Source organism: Cydia strobilella, chromosome 1, assembly GCF_947568885.1.
Source record: "Cydia strobilella chromosome 1, ilCydStro3.1, whole genome shotgun sequence".
In the NCBI taxonomy this organism is placed as follows: domain Eukaryota; kingdom Metazoa; phylum Arthropoda; class Insecta; order Lepidoptera; family Tortricidae; genus Cydia; species Cydia strobilella.
The window spans coordinates 7779380-7803520 of NC_086041.1; the positions used below are offsets into that span (position 1 = coordinate 7779380).

The 24141-nt window shown below is 35.9% G+C and overlaps 1 protein-coding gene across 2 annotated transcripts in view; it reads right to left on the reverse strand.

Annotated features, from left to right (window-relative positions):
- Positions 1-22814, reverse strand: part of LOC134756116 (dopamine receptor 2) — a 161447-nt gene extending 138633 nt beyond the window's left edge. For both annotated transcript variants that reach the window (XR_010129105.1, XM_063692935.1), the window contains exon 1: positions 22282-22814. The gene's annotated coding sequence lies outside the window, so the exon portion shown is untranslated. The remainder of the gene's footprint in view (positions 1-22281) is intronic.
- Positions 22815-24141: the final 1327 nt, after the last annotated feature.

The following is a 24141-nucleotide window of genomic DNA, read 5'->3' on the forward strand; positions in this document are numbered from 1 at the left end:
TTAAGCAGTCTCCGTAGCCTATGTACGCCTGCAACTCCAGAGGTGTTACATGCGCGTTGCCGACCCTAACACTCCTCTCCCTCGTTGAGCTCTGGCAACCTTACTCACCGGCAGGAACACAACACTATGAGTAGGGTTTAGTGTTATTTGGCTGCGGTTTTCTGTAAGGTGGAGGTACTTCCCCAGTTGGGCTCTGCTCTAGATCTGGAATGACATCCGCTGTCCTGTGCCCTACCACACAAAGCGAGAGGTCATTCACAGTGCCCATACCTCTCTTTTGGACGTAGTTTAAGGACATACCCGGGTCCAAAGCTCTGCAGAAAGGCACTGAGAAAAAATTATGCTTTTGTGTTTACTTCATGGGTCGTGGGGGGGGCGGCAGGGACCCAATGGCCCGGGGCGCCAAATTTTTAAATACGCCTCTGACAGGGTGGGCCAAAACTTTTTGCACTCTTGAAACATTGTCAAAAATAAAACTATACAAGATACTTATTCTTTATTTCATTTATTCTTTCTAACAACAATTAGATGCATTTTTTTTTTGCAGATTCTGATGCATATTTAATGCAGATGGATCCAATTACATCACATCAGTCTCGCGTTGACACTCTTGAAATCGACTATATAATCTTTGAAAAACTTGCTGACACATGCTGCGGGGGATCGTGGCTCACCGTCAATGTTTTGTTTTAATTGGGGTATTGTCATCAGTTTACTAAGGTACACTTGACTCTGCAGACATCCCCTGGGCCTACGTTGAAATTAATCAAGGAAATAACGTTACTTCAAATTCAGTGGAATACGTGAAGATGACGTGAGGAGTTTTGGTTCCACAGTTGCATGAATTTGAAACATACAACAGCAGGCCATGCATGCAACATGATGGACCAACATACCATACGTCGAACATGAGTTTTCTGGCAGTCAAAAAAATGTTTCCCAACAAATTGATTTCTCGCAAAGGTCCTTCTACCCTCCAAAAAGCCCAGACCTTACACCTTTCGATTTTTTTCTGTGGGGATATCTAAAGAGATACCTTAATAAACTGATGAAAATACCCCAATTAAAACAAAACATTCCCGATGAGGTACCCGCTATTCCCCGCAGCAAGTGTCAGCGAGTTTTCCAAAGTTCACACAGTCGATTGTAGGAGTGCCAGCGACGAGATGCAGGTCACCTGGATGATGTAATTAGTTAAAAAAATGCATAAAATTTTTGTAGTTGGATTATTAAATGGAAAATAACATTTATAGTATTCTTTTCTTGAATTTTTTAAAAGTGCAAAACTTTTTGTCCAGCCTGTATATTCTAGTCCCTATGAAATTAGTTCATTATCATTGTTTTATATTTGCTATGTCACTACCCCGCTATATCTACTACTATAAAAATGCAGTCAGTTATTGTTACAGTCAGTTTATGATATGACATAGGCTGCACACAAGACTAAATCAGTACGAAGCACTCATGTCTGCGCCGATAACGTCCAAAAACACAACGACTCGTTGTCAACGAGCGTAATCCTACTCCTAAGCTTCGCAACCCCTTATCTCCGTAATGTAACGGGCAAAGGAAATTATTGCCCCCGTAGAAGCACTTTTGTTTGTAGGCCATTTACCTTGATCAGAGGAAAAGCAGATATCGTGGCGAAACTGGCAAACTCTTGCCTCTAATGGAATTACCGTGTAAGCTTTCTTTCAAAACGGGAATGTTCTAAAGCAATCCTATTTCTAAAATTCTGTATCTTTACTTTAATTTTCCTAATTATCACTGGTCAATTTAATATTTTGCTAACCTTTTTTGGCCAACATCTATAATTATTTTGTAAGTGTTGGAAACATAGGGACTAACATAATACAAATACAGGTCATCACTTATTTAGTTTAGGAGTTCTTGTACAATGTTACCTATTTTCAATGTTCTTGAGTAGTTTTAAATAGCCTTATTATCATCATTTTAGCCTCCTGTCGCTCACCGCTGAGCACGGCCTCTCTTCCGAAATGCTCCGCGATCTTCCGAATGTCGTCTACCTAACAAGCCAATGGACGCCATCAGGCGGTTCTTTCATCAGAAAGTGGCCACCAATCAACATTTTGGTCCACCCGCCATCACTATGCCTGACATGTCCCGCCCAATTCCATTTAAGCTTGGTAATGACGTCATCCACGTCTCGTACCCTTAGTGCGGCGTCGGATCTTGACATTCCTCACTCAGTCTTCAAGTTTAATGCCAAGCATGGCACGCTCCATCGCTCTCTGTGGTACTCATATTTTATGCACAGTGCACAGCCTCCTTATTGAGCGTCCACACCGTATGTTATGGTGGGCGAAACACATTGGTGTAAGAGGCGAGTTTTCAGTCATTAACGGAGGATGTCCGCTAGTTTGTTTATTGCTGCCCAACCCAACTGGATAAATTTAAAATAAAATAGCCTACTAAACATTATGCTCATCGTGATAAGCACATTACATGTCTCCGATATTAATGTCGACATGCGCGGCTTGCTCTCTAAATTTACTTTATACAAAAAAACGTTTATTTTCGAACGAGCGAGCGAAGCGAAGTGAAGTTCTTACATTCAACCTGAAACACACGGCTGGCTAGGGGCGCGTCCGGCATTTCGATGTTTTAATCTGAAGTATCAGAGGATAGTTTGATAGGCAATAAATGAAATTTGGTAAACGTGTAGTTGAGAGAATTATTTTTTATTCATTAAATTATAAGCACGCTTGATCAAGAAGTTATGCAGCTAGAAGAGCCTAGAAGGCCCAAAAGCGATTTGTGATGGGTGTTGCTATTCTAGTCATCTTGCTTGCAAGAAAGTATGGTCGAGTATGGTATCAAATGAAAGTGCTCGGTTTACACGGTTATAATATTGTTTTTAAGTTTACCATTTTAACATTACGGCTAACTACCACAGAAACAGTTTATTTAAATCTATCAGTTATGGGCTCAACAAACCCAGCAATAAATCGGTGCGTCATGCGGTTTTCGATCTATTTCCGACTAAGTAAGTAAATAGGTGCAGGCAGCAATCGCTCTGTATAGTTTTTGAAAACACCGGGAGTACTCAGTTCAGGGCGAACTACTAGTCTAGTAATATATAATTTTAGTGTTTTAAACTTTCAAACTCGTCAGCAACGCTCCCCAAGGATAGACTAGGCTCTATCCATTCGTATATTGTTCTAAAGTATTAGCCGGCGACAGTACACAGGATACTCTTTGATTTGGTGTTGGCGAACAAGTCAAAAATTTTCACGAGAAAACACCTCAACACAACTTGACAAAGATTTCACCTTTGCGGTGCCTTAGCCGGCGTGTGACTTGGTAATTTTAACCAATTGAAAGGACGGAATTTACGTATTTTCCTTTCCATCACACATGCAAAATCAATTTATTTACAATATTTACATTCGTTTAGCTTTGTACATTGAAGAGGTAAAACAAAGATTATAGAAGTCAGTACAGTTGGTACATTATGTTTGTGAGATTCTAATTTGTAGTTACCCCAAAAAATGTTTTAGATATAATAAAATTAGAAAAAAAACATCAAACATAAAAATAGCTCATGTAAAAAAATTGAATTAGGTACTTCCGCGGTGGACCGAACAAAGCGGCGGATTACACGCCGAGAGGTTGTAATTAATGAGCTCTTTGAGCGCCAGTTAATTTAGCTAAATCAGTGCTCGCATTCGTGGTCAAAAGGCTGTGAAAATTACACATGCAATGCTAGTTTTCTAGCGGATATTTCTTTTGGGTCTTTTTTCACTCTAAACATTATTCAATGTAATGGTAAAATGAAATTATAAAAAAAATAAATTTAAATTTAAAAAACCGGTCAAGGGCATGTCGGACCATGCTCAGTGTTGGCTGCCTTGAACGGGTAGGGGACTTTTTGGTAAGTACATATCATGTACATTACAAGCAAAAGCTAAGGTACTCCTTCGTAGCATTTTGTACGTCTTTTTTTTACTGAGAAGGGAACACTTTTTGCGTTAACTCAAGATGTTCGCTATAGTTTTTTAAAATTTACTTCCACGTTTTGTTTTCTTATTTTTTGAACCCGGTTCATAAGTTAGAGAGGGGGAGCCAGCCATATTTTTTTTCTTTGGGAGTGATTATTTCCGAAAATATTCACAAAATAGTTGATGAACACCTGTATTCTTTTTGAAAGACCTATCCAACGACACTACACACCATAGGGTTAAAGCGAAAACAAAAATTCACCACCACTACGGGTAGAGGAGGTACCCTATTTATTATTGCTAGTTTTTATTTTACCACCTTGTTGGCGTGATTGATTTGTATACCTACCTATACTGCACTAACGATCACGGAGAAAAGCCGTGGACGGACAGACAGACTGACGGACATGGCGAACCCTTATAGTTTAAGGTACCCTTAATAACCTTAGCTTAGGTAACCTTATAGGTTACTTGACTACGGAACCCTAAAAAGTTATTTACTGCTTTTTCGATGTAGGTAACCGTGCGCGTTACTGTGAGGGAATTTAAAATGCCCACCGTTAACCAGGTAGATAAATTGCATAATCCTTTAGCTCCATATGTATCCAGCTTTAACATTTTTTAATTTTGATCACGCAATCCCTATTCCCTACTACGAGGAGGGCCTTGTAAAACAGATTAAAAATATTATATCAACATTACTTCACAATTCACGTTTCTCTTTAAGGTCAAAGGCAAAAAATAAACATAATAAGGGTAAAATTATAATTGTATACATATTACCAAATGAAAAACATACTAGCCTCTCCCGCTCAACCCCCCGTACACCGCACCGCACGCGCCGTTAAATGACCGAACAGACCAACCAAATGACAGAACCGAACTGCTATCAGAAAAGTTGGTTAGATTTGAACTGCGACCCTTACAGAAACGAAATGCTCCTAGAAAAGTGGGTTAGGGTTTGAACTGCGATCCTCACAGAACCTTACTGCTATCAGAAAAGTGGGTTAGGTTAGAACTGCGACACTTACAGAAACGAAATTCTACTAGAAAAGTGGGTTAGGTTAGGTTAGAACAGCGGTCCTCACAAAACCGAACTGCCATCAGAAAAGTGGGTGAGCTTAGAACTGCGACCCTTACAGAAACGAAATGCTACTAGAATAGTGGGTTAGGTAGGTTAGGTTAGAACAGCGATCCTCACAGAACCGAACTGCTATCAGAAAAGTATAGCAGAAGTATTTTGTTAAGTAATAAACTGAACCTGCTAGATTTTTTAATGTTCCATGTATCACGGGTGTTACAATTTACAATACCAAGATAAGGGTTAACACTCATTTACGTTGGTTTCCTTACTATTCGATTTTATGCTTTACAAAATAACAAGGACTCGATATAACTCGATATAGTTGGTCAATCCAAATTGTCAGTAAATAAGAAGAAAATAAAACTATACTCATCCTTTTCTTTTGGGTGCTAGTACTAGCGTAAGAAAAAAAGAGTATGATTTTCTCTGTCTATGTTTGAAAAGTGACAGTCCTTTGACAAACTATAGCTATCTATAGTTTGTCAAAGGACTGTCACATTAAATAAGAATTTTGGCCTCCATACAAAGGAAAAATCTATAAAAATACCACTGGCCTTACGCTTTTTACGCCCCAATTAATCATCCCTATGCCTTATCTAATGCATTCAAACATCGATCGATCAACGTTGGATTAGATCGCGGTGCGCCAAGTTTCCTCATAATAAAATGTTGTTGCAGAGGACTGGAAACGCTTTAGCGAAAATGTTACTGTAAGGTAAACTGAATGTATGTAACATATTCAAAGATAAGCTGGTTTTACTATGAAAACTCGTATTTTAAGCTATAAGTATAAATATCTAGGGAAAAGTACCTAATGTACAAACAGCAACACTCTTAAGAGGAAAGGGGACGCTCGCTTCTCCTTACAAACGTAGTCCACATTTTCCTCTCGTAATATTGACATTATGGAAAACATTTTTGCATAATTTTATGTATATTAACCATAGCTATGCCCCTATGTTTGACTTTTTTCGATTTTTTGATTATTGTAAAAGTTTGGTGCGAATAACAGATTTCATACAAATTTTTAAATGCTCCGAACTCGTATAATACCTAATTAAAAATTCGAAAAAAAAATCAAACGTAGGGACATAGCTGTGGTTGATATACAACAAATTATGTCAAAATATTCTCAATTATGTTAAAACCCAGGCACAGAATAACTACCGTACAGAAAATTCACTCCTTCACAAAAGCCAGATTTAGGTATAAAATTATAACTACACTCGCCGCCTGCAAGCAAAATTGAAACTTATAACCGCGCACGAACCGTGAATCTTCTTTTCGCGCCGCAGTTTTATGACCGAGCTGCGAGTGTTGGCACGGGGTTGTCACTTGACAAGTTTATGTACCTATACCTACTGATTTATTATTTTTAAGATAAATATGTAGGAATTACAAAAGTTGATTCTGTAAACCTAAAATTTTTAGCCGGGGATAGTATGTCTGACCCAGGGAGGAAAATGAGGACTACGTTTGTATGAAAAGGCGATTTCGCGCGGGTCCTGCACTTTCGTCTAAACTGTCCATCGATGGACCTTATACTCGTACCTTTTGCAATAAGATTTACGAACTGTCAATTAACAGTGTGGGCGTTGGTACTTAAGTACCTACGGTTTTACCTGTAAACACTACTCCATACGCAGTTCTATTTGACCACTAACACTGTTGAAATGTTTGATCTTTAGATGAATATTAAAAAAAACCATTTTATTTTTTTTATGATGAATAGGCAGGCGTTTGACCACGATCCCACCTGATGGTAAGTAATGATGTGGTCTACGGTGGAGCACGCTTACCTATGAGATACCTATTAACTCTTGCCTTGAAGAGCTCCAAATTGTACTCATGCGGAAACACAGACTCGGGCAGGGCGTTCCACTCCTTGGCAGTTCGCATAAGAAATGTGGAAGCAAAACGCTTCGTGCGTATTTTATTACATATGTTATTACATACAACCAAATTGAGAACCTCTTCCTTTTGAAATTTTGAAGTAGGTTAAAAACGCTTAAAACTAATTATGAGTTCGTTACACTAAACCATCTGTCACCGTTAAAGCGTTCGCTTAATTTTATCGCATGGGAAACTCGATAGTTGGTTATTTGGTGCAATTGGCCCTATGAAAAAAGTGCCTTACGATATTTGTTAACATTTCGGTAGATGTTATTTACTATCTAACAACGTTTCTTATCATAACAGATGGCCTAGCCTATATAAACGCCCATCGAAACTTAAATAATGTAAGTTAATAGTCACGTGACTTTTCGCAGCATCTATTCTGTCATTCCAATACATTTTGTATTTCGTGAGGTGTTAGTCGGTGTACGATTTTCATCTCGGCTAGGTCCCCAGCCCGCGCAGCATGGTTCCCCTATCACTAAGTCCGTCACTTTCGCACTCACATACTTGTTAGAACGTGACAGGCATGGTGATAAGCGTGTGATAAGCGTACCGTGCTACGACCCCTGGTATGAATTTATCATGACACATTATCGTGTTGTTTTGCTGTTGCTGCTTTAAAATTCATACGTAGTAACTTTAAACATTTATTAAACAATAAGAATAAATCAGAACACAATTTGTCAAGTTTCGGGCGTTACAACCATAATTCCCACTAAAATAAACATTCAAGCGCTTTCAAGTCCTTGGCGCGTTCTCCTCCATTCTAAAAATTTATTACCCCGGGCGTTTCATGATCTCGAAGATTCTGGAATAAAACAATTCTGCAACCAAGTATATTTCAAAAGAAATTACTTATCTTATACCTTTAAACGAGCAATTCTTGTATAGGTATATATTTCGGGGATCTCGGAAAGGGCTCTAACGATTTCGATGAAATTTGCTATATGGGGGTTTTCGGGGGCGAAAAATCGATCTTGCTAAGTTTTATCTCTGGGAAAACGCGCATTTTTGATTTTTTGTATGTTTTTTGAGCAAAGCTCGGTCTCTCAGATATTAGAATCTGAAGTGGGAAATCGCGTCGGCTGCAGTTTGCTAACAATTTTTACTACAAATTACAAGGATGCATCAGCGTTTTGACTGGTGTTCAGACAAATTAAGGAAATAATCAGTAAGTAGTAGTTAGACACTGAAAAAGTTTATAAGCGTTAATTGATCAAGGCATTCCTGACCTATAAGTCTACCTTGATTGCCCTAGTGGTAATTAATGCGTGTGACACCCCAACTCTGGCTCTTACAAACAAATTTCTTGGAAATTAATAAAATAACACTTTTCGCTGACATAAAAAAAATATCGTAAGGGAATCAGACTAATAAGGCTTAGTTTCCTTATCATTTACATTTTTTTGTCTTTTTTTTTTAAACTACGTCGGTGGCAAACAAGCATACGGCCCGCCTGATGTTAAGCAGTCTCCGTAGCCTATGACGCCTGCAACTCCAGAGGAGTTACATGCGCGTTGCCGACCCTAACACGCCTCTCCCTCGAGCTCTGGCAACCTTACTCACCGGCAGGAACACAACACTATTAGTAGGGTCTAGTGTTATTTGGCTGCGGTTTTCTGTAAGGTGGAGGTAACTCCCCAGTTGGGCTCTGCTCTAGATCTGGAATGAAATCCGCTGTCCTGTGCCCTACCACACAAAGCGAGATGTCATTCACAGTGCCCATACCTCTCTTTTGGACGTAGTTTAAGGACATACCCGGGTCCAAATATTATCGTGTCATGTATTAAGTATGTCTTTATTTTTGATTGACCTCCCTCAAAGTTCTCCCTAATTATCAACAGCGATTAGGCATAAAATGGCTCCTTATACCGACATATCACAGCGTCCTTGCCTCGCCCCCTTCTACAAATCTATTGTGTCCAAGCGAGGAGGGATTCATTTATTTAAGCTATCAAGCACAAACGATAACACTGAAAAAGGAATTGCAAAGACCAAGAAAAATGTTTCTGGGGTTAAAGGTTTGTAGTTACTTCCAATTAAATTAGATTTAGAATAAAAGCGTGTTTAAATTTTAAGTGTTTTGGATCGGCGTACTTGCAATAATGTTAAAAAGGTTTGAATCAATTATAAAATATATTTAAATATGGTAATAAAAAATATAACAAACTATTCAAATTTGCATGATACATCGATACGGTGGGTGGGATATACTGTTAGGTGTGTTGTGATATTTAGATGTGAATCCCGTTACTAAATAATAATAGTTTAACGTTTTTTATTAACGCTTAAAAGCTCTTTACACGACGAGTTTCTGTACGTTCCTTCTTAAGTTCTTATTTATAAAGGGATTAAAATCACTAAGTACCATTGATGACTTGGTGCACTAAAATTGGTTGTAATGTCAACCAATTAGCGAGTGAAAATTAAAAGTGTAGCACAAATCAGTGTCAAAAGTGATATTTATTCAACCAAAAGCGTCACTTTTGACACTGACAGATCAGTATCGTATGATAATATATGATAATAATATTCGTATCGGAATCAGATCGCATAATTAAAACTCGAATTGGTCCGCTAGTAAAACTAAAATATTGTCGGACTGTTAAGTTCAGGTGTATAATTATTAATTAAGTGCTACTTTCTAAACTGTAATAGATGTCATATAAAAAACACAAATCAAAATATTTAATAAAATAATTTGATTTGTTCCCAAAGTTGTGCTACTTTCTAATCAAGGTTTAGACCATCAATTGTCACATTTCCGAGCAGTGGCGTGAAAACATTATTTTTAATACAGTTTAAGTGCTACTTTACGTAGCTGTTTAGCGTGCGGAAAGTTGGTTTTCGCGAACTAGTGCTTTTTACTTTTCCAATTGTTTTAATTTATACTTGTTCCAATACATGGCTACTTATTGATGAGTGTTAATATTAGTTACCTTCAAACGTCGTAATTAACATAGAAACCTACTGTAAATGTAAGAATACGAAAAATATACATATTTCATTTTTTGTTGCTTCCCTCTTCATCATTATAACACGTTTATTTTTTTATTATTGAATATTGAAAAACCGTTCTTAATAAGTTGTCTGAATAGAACGGAACGCCTGTCAAAAAAGAGGCGTTTTTTCTTACTGCATGCATGTTTTAAGTTTCCAAAGGCAACATTCGATATTGTTTTTATAAATATATGATACACAAATAATCGTAAATAACGATACTTAGGTAATAATAGTACAATGTTTTATATTTACAATCGTTCTGTCTTATAGAACATGCATTTGAAAAAAAAAACTTTCATTGAAGTGGGTTCAATAATAATAACAAAATCCATTCTAGTCGAACAAACGCTAAAAAAGACACCTCTTCATAATGTCAAAAATTTTCACTGCGAAAGTTCCTTACTTGTTGTTTTTCTTATTTTTTCGCAACTGTATTAAAAAACGCCGTTCGATACATGTGCGGAAATGTAATGACAACGTATTTCTAAATGCACTCATCCAAAAATTCACAAATTAACATTAAATTAGGTATGTATCCTAGGAGAGACACTGCCAGGTTCACTGTAAGGTGAGTTATGTATGTTTAAAGATGCATTGCCAGGTTAAGGTTCCAGAGTATTCACTGTCTTACTAAGAAATTACAACGATTTTAGGACAAATTACGATGTTCTATTTATTAAAAGTATTTAACTATATATGTCAAGTGCCACAAATATTACAGAAAAGGCTACAGCAACAAAATAGAGCTCGCGGTCGCGATATGGTTGATCTTGTTCCTCGACCCGGGGCCACATCAGAAATAGATAACAGCAGCTGCCTCCATCTTTACCATCTTTTCTAGAGAACCTAGACTTTTTATCAGACAGCGATCATGAAACAACAGATAGCGACCCCAGCATAGCGACCACTGCTATTCATGACCAGCATGCCACTATCACCATCGCCAAATCAGGTAACATTTATAGTACATTTTCAGAGTGAGTCTCCAACTACAAGACTAACAGTAAGCCTGTCTGAACAAGCAAATGCGAATGCCCTAACACCATCCGATAATAATATACCATCGCCATTTTCAGGTTTATCATCCTACATTCCATTTTCAGGTTTTCCATGTTTAGCAATGAACAATTTTTAAACATTTTGAAACCGTAAGGATGCAAACAGACACAATTCGTGTAGGTATTAGTTTCATTCATACGAGCTTTTGTGAATCTATCAGTAACCGCTGTCTGTTACTGCCTACGCTATTACCTAAACAAATACTTAACCCCTCGTACTCGTATACTTAAGCACGGATCCGTGCGTGGGAATTTAAATATATTGTTTAAATATCAAGGTCACTTTTTCAATGGTCAAAAGGCAGCATACGAAGGGTTAATATCCCATTGTGCCAAGTTTTGTGGAACCTGTTTAACAATATCACTTTTATATATAAGTTTTCTAATTGAGAACAAATCTAAACTTTGCAATACCGTCCGTGAGCTGAAGGGCTCAAAGAACATTAATATTTAAGTAAAGTTAGAGACCGCGGCGATAAACAATGATTAAATATTAACTTGCCAATTATTAGTTCGGCATTATGGTTTCCCATTATTAATGCGAAAAATACTTAATTTGACTACTTGAATAGTTGTTCAAAATATTTTCACACAATGTTTTATCGTGGCTGAATAAACATGTTAATATAAACCTCAAGTGTTATGGCCAAAGATTTGCACTGAAAAATCATTACAGAAACAACTTTCATTTAAAATAACATTTACCTAAGTATTCTTTCTCATTGCTTCGCATAAACAGTCCTTGAACTTTTTCTTTCTTGGTCGTACCTGCAGATGACACCAAACACCAACTACTTACAACGTGGCACTAGAAACGCATTCTCGAAATCAAATGAGATACATAAATAAAACATTATAATGGAATGCCATGTTATTGTTTTAAGCTATTATAATTATGTTATTTGTAGCTGAATCATGCTTTAACAAGATCAATTACCTAACTGATATTAAGATAAGAAGTTTAGGCTGCATAATGAGCAACATTATAAATATTGCTGAGATACAATCTGTAAGTATAATCCTTACGCTATCTACTCACGTTTTTTTTGGAACTAAGTACATACTTTAAAAATTTTGATTGTAATATAATTAATTCGAAAATTAAAAAGTTTTATCAAAACTTACAACAAATATACATCATCTTTATATTTGATTGATAGAACAATCATATTGTTTACTGAAGTTATTAAGGTAAAAAAATGTGTTGGGTGGGTCTGCAGTTACATTTAAATACTTTACAATGTTGGAAATTGTTACTGTTTGGCAAAAAAGAAAATACACGTTTTTTTGTTAACCTGGAACTAAGACATACACACACATCATACACACTCATTCTCACAACCGCATACACCTCCAAATACCCGTATATATGTACTGTAATGTAGTTTTTATACCTACTTAATTTCTTTAATTAATTAGAATACATTTTGTTTTGCTGTGTTTCAAACCTAAGCCGCATGGACTGATAATCTTTAAGTGCTTGGTTTCCACGGGACAGGCTTTGCCTAGTGTGGATTACACATAGAACCATTTGTTTGTAAAACTTTAAATTAAATAAATATTTCATTTCATTTAGAAATTAGAACTTTTTATCAAGAACATTCCAAACGTATGTTAATAGGTACTATTAAATCAAAATTATTACCTCTTACTGGCCGAGGAGAATTAATTATAGGGGAGCCAGGTCCCTTAAATTTTAAAGCTACAATCAATTGTCAATAAATGTAAAATTTTAATAGCACCATTACCTGTGGTGTTCTGATATTGACAGCGTAGTAAAGTTAGTAGATAGTGCTGTTAAACATCTATGTAACACAGTAGTAACGCAATTTAACAAATAGAAACTAACGATAACTTATACACATACCTATAACAATGTAGATATATTTCTCACTTTTATTAAAAAGTAACGATAAATATTTACCTAGAATAGAACTACAAAAATATTAGTTCTGAACCCAATAGATGAAGATTAATCTAAATATTATTTAGGGTATGTTAAGATATTATTTACAGAAAATACATGAGTGAGCGAAAGTGGCAAAGTTTGACTTATTTGGCTAGAGCTAGAGCCCAACAGTATTTGCTCGAAGTCGCTTACCGCCGGGCGCGGGCTGGCCAGTAGCCACTCGGAACAATATTGATTTAATACCCACACTGACTGTTCGAGCATTGCAAGTGATGTTAGGATCTATAAAAACTATTTGTCAATGAACAGCTAAGTATAGTCAGAACATATTCCTTGTCTCGCACCCAAACTGGTATTGTATCCAAACATCCCTATCCCTACATACAGCTGACTTCACATTAACGTAAATATTTTAAGTTGATTTGTTGATTCATGAATTGCTGAAGTTTAATTATTTTTACTAAATAAATGCGCATTCATCCAGGAGACGTATTCTGGTTGTAATACCAAATTATAAATTTGATCTGAATTTGTAACTCTAACTAGATATAAAACATGGAATAACTAAATGGTTGGTTGACTAAATAAAATAAATCTTAACCGATCCGGTTACATTGTTGAGAAAATTCTATAATTATGTTGCAAATACTACCTCTAGTAGTACCTGTATTCCTTAGACCTTGATCTTAACATCAGTAATAAAATAAACTCTGATACCTACTCGATAGATATGACCTGGTTCCGTTTCCGTTCCGGAAAATCTTAAATGCATTTTCTTCTAAGATCGATCTTGGGTCTCCTAAGAACAAAGGTACGTACCTAACTTATGGTTCTGCTCCCTGCCGTTCACCATCTCTAATCCTCACAGATGGCGCGCAGACTGTACCTATAGGTAAGTATATATTATGTACATTAGTCAGACTCCATCAACAAAGCGTGCCTCTTAAAATTTTACGACTGCAGGTTAGATTTATTTTGATATATTAACGTTTTGTAACTATTAGTTTATGAGATATTTTACGCCTTGTAACTCGACCGTTCTGTGCTATAGTTTATTTTGAACCTCTGAAAAGACGTATTTAATTCTGAATTATAGGACACGGTGGGTATAATAATTGGACTCCGGACCGGCGCCTCGAAGGCTAGAACATGAATTCTGAGAAACGATCGACGTTTACAGACTTGTGAACGGCTGCGGGCTTCCTAAGGCTTTATACTTGCTAGAGTTGTGAATAGGATTTTTTGTGATGTTTTTTCAGTACCGAATGTGGTCTTTAGCCTGAATTCTTACCATTTTCATTAATTTATGGGTGTATTTTCAGTGCGATTTTTAGGTGTCACACGTGTGTTATTGTTATTGCTAAACCGGTTACATAAATACTTAACACTATACCGAGAAGCATGGCAGAAAAAAATTATCCAAAGTTACTGTTACTGCGTGCACTGTGACTACTGTGAGACATGTCACACTTGCGGTTCTCTCCAAAACAAGTAGCATAAGTAGCATAACTTATCTGTATGACTTACATTAAAGTTCCATACATCATTGCAAAGGTGATTAAATTTCGCATAAGATTATGCATTACTTAGTGCAAATAATCCTTTATTTTAACGCTGGTCGGCCATTCTGTCATTGTCACACGTATATTCTAAATACGCCACGAGGCAACATACCGCACACTGGCTAAACCAGGCTGGATGTAGACAAGCCAAACACAGGCCATGTTCGGCATCAACGGAAGATTCACAAAGTCGCTCCTCCAGCTCAGTAGGTAATGTCCGATTGAGGATGCAGGTAATCACAATCAGTGTCATAACAAGGTCAAGGACCATTTTACGTAGGTACATCTTTTTTATTCAGGCGGCACAGACAGTCCCCTATGCCGAGGTTGCATAGAGACAGGAGCCTCTCACGTGGTGCTGGAATGTAACGACCACTGAATATAGGGCAAAAAACATCTCGAGTCTGTCGTCGAGTTGCGGAAACCTGCCCGTGCTACAATACAATCTGAAAGCATTTGAGCAATAAGTTTCTAAATATTCAGCAAAATTAATTGCAGACTTTAAATGCAGACTGACTGTCACTTCTTTTGTAACTAAATAAATAATACATTTAACACCTTAGAGGATATAACCAAACGGAGTAGCCATTAACAAGCGTTCCCCTTTGTCGAAAATAGTCGGCCAATGGTCATACACAATGTATGGACTGACGTTTATCTGACATGGCTATTTTTACGTTACGTATACATTTGACGTTCCCCTCCCCCGCAAAAATCGGCATACTTTTTTGTACAGAAAATTACAGACAAAGCGTCTCCGTTTGGTTATATCCTCTAAGTTTAGCACCCATACAACCCCTACTCCTACTCATATCCGATAGGTACTTAACCCTGACATTTAATGTCTACCTGCCATCATTCTTTCATGTCTGCATAGTCTGTAGTAATGTTGGTAAGCCATGGAAACCATTTATTTTTTTATTATACTGACGCATGCTTAGTTATGAATTATGATGGCTATGATGTCTCTTGCGTGAAATTATGCACTTGGTTGATTTCTGTGCTACTTTGTACCTTGTAACAGTGACAATAATTGTAAAGCTGTATTCGCTGCTACTATTGCAAGTTACAAGCCGACCCAGACTTAATTTAATTTACTTCCTCGTATGCCCGAATTTATAATAATAAGCTGAAATCCGCGCAGACTATTTTTATTGTTATTTATTTAAAGTAAAACTTTGTGTGTTCAGAATGCTTGAATCGAATGTTATTTTAATAGCATGTTATTTAAGTAGCCGCTGGCGCTAGCAGCTGCAAGCTGGTTTTTGACAGATGGTATGGTCGCATTCATAATTATTAATTGTCTATGGATTTGTTTGTTTCTTAAATGTTTTTCTTTTTTTTCTTGTATACTTGTTTTATTTATTTTTGTTTGTGCTCTTAATGTTTTTTTTTTGGTTTGGTTATTATTTTTTGTGTGTATTTTTGTAATGTTTTAATATGTATTTTTGTGTGTTATCTTTGTGTCGTGGCATCACCGAATGGGCCCTACGGAAGACCAGCGCTGGCTTTATAGCTAGCATTATGCTGAGTTGGGTTTTTCGATGGGTCGTTGATAGCTGCGTTTACCTTAAATACAGATGTATAAGCATAGACGGTGGAAACGGCTGGGCCGTGGTGTTCGGAGGCAAAGAAGTTGGTTAGAGACTTGGGGCGGCGTCTACGTGATAGAGGGTGCGATCCCCGTTCAGACTCTTACTTGGTCCAACAGATATCGCTTGCCATCCAGCGCTGTAATGCCGCTAGTATATTTGGCACTTTTGGTCTGGGTGGGGGTCGGAATGGGGAATTGGGGTTAGTATAAGTAGGATAGTATATTATCAGTAATGTACTTGTTTTTTTAGTTAGTTTTAGTGTCTTTTTATGTTCTTTTTCTTTTATGTGCATACGTTTGTGTTTTAGATTTTAAGTTTTGACGTATATTTTGTACTTGTTCCGGCAATAAATAATTTAATTAGCATAGACTATATTTAGGCACTTACCTCTCAATAGTATGTCATTCAGACAGTACATTTTATCCAATATTATAATAACGTATGTTCTAATAATGTTGCAAACGCTGTCAATAATTTTGAAAACCAGCTCACGCTTTCGGTTACCTACCCTTATCACGTTATTTTACTCCCTCAACAATAGCCACCGTTTAAAAGCACGAACGCAGAAACGTCGCTCGACGTAATATTTTGACAGGCAACATTACTTTGACAGACATGCTGTAAGCGGAACACATAAATCTAGAGGTGCTTACTCCTGAACGTTTCAATTTACGTGTTCACATTCTGTGTTTACCCGGTCTGTCTAGCCCGGTTTTCAGTTACGCACATAATTTTAATAAACGAAATAAATTTAATCTCCAGAGCAGTAATCTTTTCAAATTCATTTTGATTTTAGAATAGCCAGGCGATTGATACCTTTTAACAGCCTAACCCAGAATGATTCGTAAGTTCCGAGATTTTGAATGTGGCATGTGGCGTAGCCAGCCAGGGAACTAGGGAGGGGCAAGTTGATATCGCCGGAGGCCTAGAGGGGGGGCCGAGACCGCAGAGGGGCATATTTTATGAAAAATTTGAGTTCCAGCTGCCTGCCTACGCCCACAGAATGCCTATCACTGGCCTGTCAACAAACTTAGTAACTGAGGGTGTTTTCATTCTTATGAGTCTGTAAATTAATATTTGAATTATATTAATAGAACAATTAATAGAGAAATGTAGTGCGGTTTCAAAGGAAGTCCTTTTTTTAGGTTCCGTACCTCAAAAGGAAAAAACGGAACCCTTATAGGATCACTCGTGCGTCTGTCTGTCTGTCTGTCTGTCTGTCCGTCTGTCACAGCCTATTTTCTCCGAAACTACTGGACCAATTAAGTTGAAATTTAGTACACATATGTAAGTTTGTGACCCAAAGACGGACATGTAAAGTTAACTAATTAATTTTAAACATGGGGGCCACTTTTGGGGGGTAAATGAGAAAATTAAAAAATAAAAATTTTCAAACTACATCGTGTTATATATCAAATGAAAGAGATCATTGTGAGAATCTCAAATATATTTTTTTTTATAATTTTAGGATAAACAATTTAGAAGTTATTCAAGAAAATAGGCAAAAAATGACCATTCGCCCCCTTTATCACCGAAACTACTGAGTCTAAAATTTTGAAAAAAATACACAAAATAGATCTTTACCTATAGATTACAAGAAAACCTATTAGAAATTGCAGTCAAGCACGAGTCGGACTTAATTACTTAGTTGTTGATCCGACCCCTACGGGTTTTTTAAAGACATTTCACTCACGTTTCACATAAAAAAATATATTGTTTAAATTGTGTAATGTACGGAACCCTTGGAACACGAGTCCGACTCGCACTTGGCCGGTTTTTTTTTCAAACGCTTCGATTGCGGAATGAACCTTTCTCGAGGGTGTATAGCATGGGTTTCTTAAGCGTTAGCAAGCTTGAGATAACGCAAGTTGCAGGCGTCCATAGGCTACATAAATCCCTTACGCTGTACGGCTGTACACCACCACTGCCACCGACGTGATGTGTCGTGTAATAAGGTACACTAGCAGATGTGAAACCTGCAGTTAACACGGCAGACAGCCTTATTGTTTCCGCAACAATATCAGCCAGGTTCGCTTTCGTCGAATGTTGTTCTGTAATTTAGTTTCCTCGTATATTGTGTTTTGCCCTGTATAACAAAGCAAGGTTGGTTTTGAAAATGTACTTATAATTGTGGCTTTCCATCAGAGAAGGGTCATCCATCTCTACAATAAGGATCTTTTTATCAGAATTTCTAGTGGAATTTCAGATGTAAACGTCCTAATTGCACTTGAAGCATAAGGAACCTTCTGTGTCGGAAAGCCACAATTAATTATGTTATGAGGAATGGTGGTCATGAAAGAAATAATATTAAAAAGTAAAACAAATTAAAAATAAAAGGCTATGGGTACGATAATATAGAAAAATATACCTGCAATAGATGTCAAATAAGAACAGCTGCAAAAAGTAATGAAATAAATTTATTTGTATTTGTATTTTTTTTGTATTTGTATTTGTCAATATACACAAGAAAAAATGTTTCTAAGTACATAAAAATAACACAAAAAAATTATTTGATTTCTTCTCTATTTAAAAAAAAACCATATTGCAAATGCAGATTGTTAGTTTTTTTACAAATGGAGGTACGACGACCCGGAACAGATATAACTAGAAAAAATTGATCAGGAGAGCTGACCCCAAATAATAATGGATAAGGCCAGAAGAAGAAGAAGAAGATGGGAGATTATTCTAATTCTAAAGTAAAATCAAACAAAAGTTTTCAAAAATACTTGGACCAATTTTAAGAATTACCTACCCTTTTACATTTCTACCCAGCTAGCAGGCGGCAAAATTGAATTTTGTTCCCTGCGGTCACTAACTTTTCAGCCTGATGCACTTGAAAAAAAAAAAGTTCACTCGACAGTAGCGTGTCAGTCAGTAGATCAGTTTTGTTTAAGATTTTAGTGTGTTTTTGAAATTATAAGCAGTATTTTACCAATTCTAGTTAGGGTTCCGTACCCAAAGGGTAAAAACGGGACCCTATTACTAAGACTCCGCTGTCCGTCTGTCCGTCTGTCTGTCACCAGGCTGTATCTCATGAACCGTGATAGCTAGACAGTTGAAATTTTCACAGATGATGTATTTCTGTTGCCGCTATAACAACAAATACTAAAAACTACGGAACCCTCGGTGTGCGAGTCCGACACGCACTTGGTCGGTTTTTATTTTTTATGCCATTTTACTTATTTGTATTAATTCAGGTTAATGAAATTTAAAGTGGTCTTTAAGTTAGTTCCTTTTCTATTAAAAAACACACAACATTGCGTTTTTTTTTGTTATAAAAACAAAGCTGAAATTATATAATAATTAACAGAAAGTGTATATCTAAGTATCTATATTACCCGACTATGGCGTAGTAAAAGGAGAGTTATAGTTACTGACCGATATGTATATAGGTATAATGGATTTCGTAAAAAACACAGGTAGATACTGAATATTTTAACATACGAAGCAAATAGATAAGGTAAACCTAAAAGTAAAAAAAAAGTAAATCATTTATTTGCATTAAATACTTATACAACGAGGAAAACTTTATGGGCCCTGGAGGGAAAGTAACTTTAAAACTTAAGTTAGCTCATTTTACTTTTTAAAGAAACAAAACTGCATCAAAGATTTTTTTAAATTCGCTTGTCTTGCCCGGGAATCGGACCGACTCAAAATTCCAAAAAATAAACACCCTATTTTATTCTCCTTAGTCGATACAGTTAATGTTAATAACATTTCTCCAAGAAACATTAAGTCTTACATGTCTGTCGTACAAAATATCCATAAAATCGAATATTAAGTACCTACTCAAGAATATCTTTAGACAAGCAAAATTAAAAAAAAAACTGAATGCACTTTTGTTTCTTTCAAAAAATAAAAGAATGTTTCTAAGTAAAATGAGCTAACTTAAGTTTTTAAAGCATTTTCCCTCCAGGGCCCATTTTTTTTCCAGCCTGTACCTATATATTTTTTAGAAGTATGTCGTACCCTAAGGTGTGCGAGGGGAGTGACGCAGTTGTGAAGTGAGTTATTCCCAACTCATGCACAGCTTAGCGTTGCTATAATGAAACATATTTTAATATTTATCAACGACCCGTCAAACGTTGGAAGTTGTTGGTATGCCTGATGATTATTAAATAAATAAATAAATGAAAATGAAAAAGTAACGTGACTGACATTTTACATACCTACCTACTTATTTGTTACTTAATCGTTATTCTTTAATTTACTTGTTGTATATTATTCAATTCAATTCAATTCAATTATTTATTCATAAAATTTTACATTTTATTATTTTAATATAATGTTTAATTGTTTACTGAAATGGGATTCATTGACATAATATTCATTATTATATTTATTCATTTGTACCTATGTCATAAAAATTATGATATAATATTTATTTTTCGATGATAATAATGTGAAGTGTAACATGTTAATAGTACTATAAAATGTGCATTTGGGATAGATTCATCCCAGCAAGGTAACTCCGTCTTAGTGTCTGCTCGGTAGTGATTAAACTTCTGTGATTCGCCCTTCGTGATTATATTATACTTTACTTGTAGTAGCACGCGAATGTGCTGCCATCGTACACAATTTAGAGTAACATTTTTTAAGAAAAAATATCTCGCCTAAATTGGGGGTATTTCATACACGTTTTGTGTGGCGGCCATCGTGCACGTAATTTTTCTTTGTTGGTGAAATAATTGTGTTTTAATGTGTGACTAAGATGAAATATTTAATACAATTTGATTTATATAGGTACGACATGTAAATTGAATTAAAGAATTAACAGCAGTCGAATTCAAATCGGACATTTTCAAAATAATGAGAATTAGAAATATCCAAGTGCCTAAAGATATAATGTTTATTAAACCGAAAGAATGTTACCCCGATACTTAATTACATATGAAACTGTGGACCATAGTTGTAGCAATGGACTACAATTTTGTTTTACGGTGCTTAATTAGTATACCTACCTACTAGTTACAACCGTGCTATTAAACCCATCTTAACATAAAATTTAACACCATGACATGACTGATAAGCTTAATCGCATCACATACAAATCAAATGGGTGACCTTCCCAAGAATTTATTTCTCCAAATGCTCTCGCAATTTATTTTACAAAAAATGTATTTGGCATCTCGCCAAGTCGGAGCCTTCGCGTATATACGAGGTCAGTAAATCTCCCCATGGCATTAATACCAGGGCTCTGGGAACTATCGAGATAAGATTACCATAACTGAGACTCTTGCATATACATATACGTATGTATTCAACGGCGTTATTGATTTGTACTATGAGAGTTAACTTCTGACTAAGCTGTGTTTTTCCAAAAAAAAAATGTTCAGCATCAGGCTTTAGAAAATGAATGAAAACGAAAAAATGGGTAGGTATATAAGGGAATATAATTACATATAATAATATAGGAAAAGCCTACAACACTGGAGAAAAACAAAATATAAAATGTTATTTTCCATTTCATATAACCAGCTAAATAATTAACATTTTGGTTGATATTATTTTACCTACCATTAGGAAACTAGTGGCTTTAATTGTTATTAATTCACGTATTTGTATATGAAACACTATCAATGTCGGAGATAATTAATACAGCAACCTAAATATTACATATAGTTAATGTGATTCAGATTAAAGGACAAGAAGCAACTAACAACACCTGGGTGTTAGATTCGATTTTCTACGGTAACTCTACGCATAAAAAAAATGGTGGGTTCCAAAACATGGTTGTAGGCGCTAATGCCAATGTGTGAACGCGAGTCTAATAACTATTATTTTGTTAACAGTATAATGAAAAAAGCTTAATTGCAATAGTCTGACTGAAGCCATTTCGATAATTAATTAAGGTCTAATTTTAGTTAATTAATATACTTACATAGATACTTAGGTAACGTAATATATAACGTAAGTATATAATAATTACTAAATTATCTAATAAACTTCTCATTTTATTATTGCTAGTAAAACATATTTTTTATATAATGATAAAACATATTCCAAGTCCAAACGATGTATTAAATAATGCTAAAATTATTTAATTAATTTCTAATCGAAATATAAAATATACAATCAATACAAGACAAAAAGTATGTGTGAAGATTATGATTAATACAGAAATATCTCAATGGTATTCACCTGTAATCACACGGATTAAATCATATCATGTTAATCGGATCATATTTTTTATTCTAGTTTTTACATACCTCCGATGCGAATAAGTAAGTACCAGAAGTTTACACATCACTTCAACGTTTTATTACACTATAATACTAAATGAGCAAAAGGGTTGACAATTACCTACTCACAACACATATTTAATAAGTTACTGACACTTGTTCATTTCCACCTTATACCAAAGTAGTGCTCCATAAGCAAAACATCCATCATTGTTTAAATATTTTTGTTTGTTCCCCGAAACAGAATAATACACATAATTTTCATCACTCATATTTTTTATTTTCGTGTCTGCATTCAAGTTTATGGTTGCTATAAGTTCGTTACTTTGCGCGGGAAACGGGGAAAAGGAAAATGGCGGCCGAAGTGACGCGGCAGCGGCGCTTTCCAAGAAGCTACTAGCGATTTTGGCGCTGGCAGATCGCTTCGCTTATGCGCCGCTCCATGCGCAATCTGTCGCCCACACTTTATACGAGTAGGTATGCACTGTAAACTGAAGATTTTCATAAAATATGCTCTATGGATAATTCTCGTAGAAAAAAGTTAAAAGCATTTTACGTGGAATATGGTTTTGTTTTCTATGCGGGTAAGTGTTTACAGTGTAGTGCAGTGTGTACCTTAAGAGTGTATATTAAGTTATCTTTTCAGAAATGATTTTGTTACCAGTAAAATATAAGTATATTATTATTGTATGTCTTTACCCATCACGGAATAATTTCCCAGTGTGTTCCGGACATTTGGAAGGCATGCGGAGAGCCGGAGCCAACTCGTAGAGTCCCTTTTGACAATAATGAAATGTAAGGGATACACCGATTATTGTTACCTATTTTTATTTCAATGCTTTATTGCTTTTTTATTAGTAAATAAAAATCAAAGAATTATGCCCCATAAGGTCGTAATATATATTATATTATATATATTATCTTGCAGCATCATTTACCAACATGCTCATAAAGATAATTGTTATAATGCTTCAATCAAAAGGGATACGCGTGTAAGAGAGATAATCATATTATATATTTTACTACAATTTTTAGTCTTGAAGGTACCTACATATTTATTACAAGTTTTTGTTCTGTACTAATCGGCGGTGCTTGTTTTATGCGCCTTTGCGACACCTAATTCTGTTTTATTAAGTCAAAACGTCGCAAAGCCATAATAAGTGTTCCGTACCCAAAGGGTAAAAACGGAACCCTATTACTAAGACTCCGCTGTCCGTCCGTCCGTCCGTCCGTCTATTATATACCAGGCTATATCTCGTGAACCGTGATAGCCAGACAGTTGAAATTTTCACAGATGATGTATTTCTGTTGCCGCTATAATAGCAAATACTAAAAACGGAATAAAATAAATAGTTAAGCGGGGCTCCCACACAACAAACTAGAGTTTTTGCCGGTTTTTGCGTATAGCGTTGGTATGCTCAATTGCACATTATCATTTTGCATTGTTTCCAGATTGTTGCATTTATCTAATTTATAACGTATTTAATATACGCTTTTTTATTTATTTGCGTACCATATTGCTTATTAAACTAGTCCCGTCAAGACAGAACTGGGAGAAGAGGTAACATAGACATAGGAAATATTCCCCAATTATCGCTATCTATTTTATACTTTTACTTAAGTAATTGTACTGCTATGGTATGCAGGGTAACGATACACAATAGGGATGTTGACTGTATTTAAAATAACTGGGGTAAGTGCAAAAAGTATGCATTTTTTCTCAGGCGATGCCGCTTGGCCCGATTGGTCCAAAAAAAGCTGATTTGGCCCGGTAGCCACGAGATCGTACCGTGCAAACTCCCCGTACTTTTGGTTTTTCTTTTTAAGGTTTTGGCTGGAGTCTGCTTTGCAAATATACTTGTAGGCACATAGCTTAGTTTCCGTGAT